The 4,504-nt window shown below is 46.0% G+C and overlaps 1 pseudogene across 1 annotated transcript; it reads left to right on the forward strand.

Moving 5' to 3' along the window:
- The first annotated feature begins 3,264 nt into the window (after window positions 1-3,264).
- Window positions 3,265-4,504, forward strand: LOC308244601 (pre-B-cell leukemia transcription factor 2-like; annotated as a pseudogene). The gene has a single exon. The product of its transcript is annotated as a pre-B-cell leukemia transcription factor 2-like (transcript).

The following is a 4,504-nucleotide window of genomic DNA, read 5'->3' on the forward strand; positions in this document are numbered from 1 at the left end:
CTGGTTCAGGGACCCTAAGATCCAGATCCTGAACAACTTGGACAATGAGATTTTCTCTATATATATTGGAAGGGTTAAAGAGAATAAAATGTGGCAGAGAAAAACTTGTGCTTGCAGAGAGCTTGCAGCCTTGAGCACAGCATAGCTCAGATAACCAGAAGACACCTGGCATGGAAAGAACCAAGGATGGACCAGACCCTTATGTCATCAGAGCAGCTTGCAGCCAGCAAAAATCAATAAAAACCTATCTCTCCCTGCTGTCTTCGCTGACACCCCCCTCAGTTTCAGCCCACCTGCACCCAGGTGGTCGGATTTGCCTGACATCTCAAGAAAACTGCAAAGGTAGAGAACTGGAAGGATAGAAGTGCAGAAAAGCTGTTAAAAGATGCTCAGAATGTCCATGTACATAAAAATAAGAACGGCAAAAACAGAAAACTAACATAATGTTACACATTTTAATTTGCCTGTTCTTAGTTTTTATCACAGAAGGTCTCTTGTACTTTATTAAAAGTATATTTTCTTAAAAGTAAAAGTGCAGTTAAAGTACATTCATAAATGTTAATCTAAGAAATGCTGACTGTTTACTTTTTAGTAATCATTGAAAAATTAAGGTTTCTAAGAATGAAGAATTCTAATGTATTTTAAGGAAAAAAGAAAGAAAAGGCCAGTAAAAGTTGCTGAAGGTATGTCAGAAGGAAAGAATATTAGAGTAGAAATACTTAATGGAAGGTCTGAGGCATGGTTATACATTTTTGAAGGACATTGAAAGAAGGTTTGAAGGTTAATTTAAAAGTATGAAATTTGTAAAGGTAATATATATATATATATATAAAGGTAATATATATATATAAAGAAGGAAAAGAGAAATGTTAAAAGGAAATTAATTTAATGATACAGGCCAGTAAGCCAGGACAAGCAGAACAGGGAGACTGAGATATTTAAAGAGCAGTTTGCAACCATCTAGAAAACTCTGTCTTCCCTAAACCAAGGACACTTAAAAGTCAATGATTTGCATTTTGCCTCCCTAAACAGAGTGTAAGTAGCTTATGCCAAAGTACTCAGGGATACTGATAGAAGAAATCCAATTAGTGTCATTTGTTGTCCACACCCAAGGACAAATAAAGTTAGAAAATAAGCCTTATTTTGGTCAGTTCTTTTCTAGTAAAATAATTATGTTATATTAATCAGGTATTTAATAAACAAAGGACCATCTTTTAATCATAGAAACTGAAGTTTGCTGGCCTATGTTCCTGTCTAATACACTTTAATATTTAATCTTTTGATAAAATCAAGTTTGACAATCCTTTAAGGGTTTGAATTTTAAGAAACTTTCTCTTAATCTAGAATTAGCTTTAAATCATCCAAATAGGTTCTGAAATGCCTCAAATGTTTGTTTTCTCTCTCATGAAGGAAAATTTTTTACTGAAGGCACATAGAAAACTTTGTCAAATACAGTTATAACTAATGGTTATTAGTTATAATATTATAGAATGTTAGCTTTTACAGAAAGGACAACATTCCATGTCATTTGCATTATAATGAAATCCATAAACATATCATTTTAAAGTTCTTCTTGTCATTTGGAGACAGTTACTGTTTTGTTATAATGCATCTGGAAAATATTACATCTTTTGAAGAGTCCATAGAAAGGACTGACAAAGGAAAATCAGAAGATCTTAAAGTAAGTCAGTGTATTTTTCTCCCTATATTATTCCTCCAAAATTTGGCAGTACTTAATAAATGAATCATGGCAATGCATTTCTTTGCATAAATTCAATAAGACTGGTTTCCAATGGTGGTTTTATTGACCGAAAACTTTGACTGGAGTATCATGTTTTAAAGAGTCCTGTCTGGACTCCGAAGACTTGAAGCCAATAACAGAGCCATAGAGAAAGCCTGATATCTTGCTTGGTAGCCCTAAAAATGCTGGCACTGGAGCATCAGGCCTATACCCTGCCATCACTGGTGGTTGGTCAGAGTGAAAGGGGAGCAACAAAGGCGCCTCTGCATTCCTGTGGAACCCCATGCACTCTAGGCAGTGAGGAGGCAGGCTGCTGAGATGGGCCTTGAAACCTAGGGTGCGGGCCCGGGTGGAGTTGCTGCAAGTGAGAGATTCACCTAACTCAGCAGATACTGCAGGCAGGCCTGACGGCAGCTGAATGGCTTGGCTTCCCTACCCTACAGGCACATTAAAACTCAATCATGAAATTCTGGCAAAGGTTACCATTCTTGTTGTGTTTATGCAAACAATCAGGCCAAATTACATGTAATAAAAAAATTGGTCTTAATTTGGCTCTTTTAATAAACATAAGGGTGAATTTAAGGAGAAAAATCCTATTTCAATAGAAGTTATTAGAACTAAAATGTTTTCTTTCCCTTCCACCAGACAATTTGTTGTAACTCTTGCTGTTCTAATCCTATATAATAAGAGAGGAATATGCTAATTATCCATTACACCATAACATCATGACTGGAACAGCAGGCTGCATCCCCTCCCTCTGTTCAGGCAGCTGCAAGGCCCAGGGTAGAATAGGATACAATAGGAGGGGATAAGAAAGGAGAGGGAGAGGAAGGCAGGCCTGCATGCAGACAGGCCTAGAGGAGACACAGAAATACAGAAAGGGAGTAAGCTGGCGAGGGGCAGGATGTAGGCGGTTTGGAGCAGGGAGCCCCTCCCAGACGTGGGAGGAGGGTGGTGGCCCCTGGTGCAGGCCATTGGCAGGTCCCCAGATGGAGGGGTGGATGGTCTGAGGCCTTCTGGGCGGAGGCGCTCCTGCTTTGTGGCAGCAGTGCCTGGGCCATGATGGCCTCAGCCACCCTCGCTGGGCTAGGCATCCCGGGCAGGGAATGGGAGCAGGATGGTGGTGGGGAGGCTGGGGAAGGGGAGGCAGCGAACACCTGGCCCAGGCTGAGCCCTGGGCTGGGGGGTTAATACCCCCCGCCCCATGAAAGCTTTAAGGAGTGAAAGAGGCCTCATCCCTCTAGCTCACACACACCCCTTCCTGGGCCTCCTCTCTCTCTGGTTCCATTTTCTCCACCGCCAGGGGCCAGGGTCTCCTGTGGGGGCCCAACTGGTACCCCAGGTCTCCTTTCAGAGCCGGGGTGAACCCCCAGGGGGAGCCAGGAGATGGAGAGATGGGTGGGGTTCAAGGCGGAGGGAGCAGCGGCCCCGGCGAGTTTGGGGGGAAGTAACCAGGTGGGGGAAGGGCAGGCCCTGAGGCCCCCTCCCACTAAGGACGAGTGGCTGCTGGGGGGGTCCTGGGGCTGGTAGGTGGGGATCCTGGGGGCCCTGGTGAGCCTCCCGGTTGGGGTGGCTTTGGGGGGGTGTCCCAGGAGGCTGAGGGAAGCAAGACATTGGGGACATTCTGCAGCAGATAATGACCATCATGGACCACAGCCTGGACGAGGCCCAGGCCAGGAAACACGCCCTAAACTGCCACCAAATGAAGCCAGCTCTCTTTAGCGTTCTGTGTGAGATCAAGGAGAAGACTGGCCGCAGCATCCGTAGCTCCCAGGAGGAGGAGCCAGTGGACCCCCAGCTTATACGCTTGAACAACATGCTCCTGGCAGAAGTGTGGCTGGGCCTGACAAAGGGGGTTGGGGCTCAGTGGCAGCAGCTGCAGCCGAAGCAGCTTCTGGGGGCGATGTGTCCCCTGACAACTCCTTCGAACACTCTATTACAGCAAACTTGCCCAGATTCGCCATATCTACCACTTGGAGCTGGAGAAGTATGAGGAGGCATGTAACGAGTTCATGCCCCACATTATGAACCTGCTGAGGGAGGAGAGCTGCATGAGGCCCGTGGCAACCAAGGAGATGGAGCAGATGGTGAGCATCATACACCGTAAATTCAGTGCCATCCAGATGCAGCTCAAGCAGAGCACCTGCAAGGCCATCATGATCCTGCACTCACGATTCCTGGATGCGAGACAGAAATGCCAGAACTTCAGCAAACAGGCCACTGAGGTCCTAAATGAGTATTTCTATTCCCACCTGAGGAACCCGTATCCCAGTGAGGAGGTTAAGGAGGAGCTTGCAAAGAAGTGTGGCATCACCATTTCTCAGGTCTCCAAATGGTTTGGCAACAAGTGGATTCACTATAAGAAAAATATCGGAAAGTTTCAAGAAGAGGCAAACATCTATGCCGTCAAGACCACCGTGTCTGTCACCCAGGGGTGGGGGGGGGGCCACAGCCGCAACAGCTCCCTGATGCCCCCTTCCTCTGCAGGCTCTGGTGGCTCTTTCAATCTTTTAGGATCTGGAGACATGTTTCTGGGGATGCCCAGGCTCAATGGAGATTCCTACCCTGCTTGCCAGGTGGAAGGTGGAATCACTCTAACACTTGATGGGCCCTGGGGGCTACAGAAATAACCTTGGGGGAGGCCACATGTACAGCCCTTGGGAAATGAGAGCAAATGGCAGCTGGCAGGAAGCTGTGACCCCATCCTCAGTGATGTCCCCAACAGAAGGACCAGGGAGCACTCATTCTGACACTTCCAACTGA

This window comes from Plecotus auritus (assembly GCF_963455305.1).
Source record: "Plecotus auritus genome assembly, chromosome: 3".
Taxonomy (NCBI): Eukaryota; Metazoa; Chordata; class Mammalia; order Chiroptera; family Vespertilionidae; genus Plecotus; species Plecotus auritus.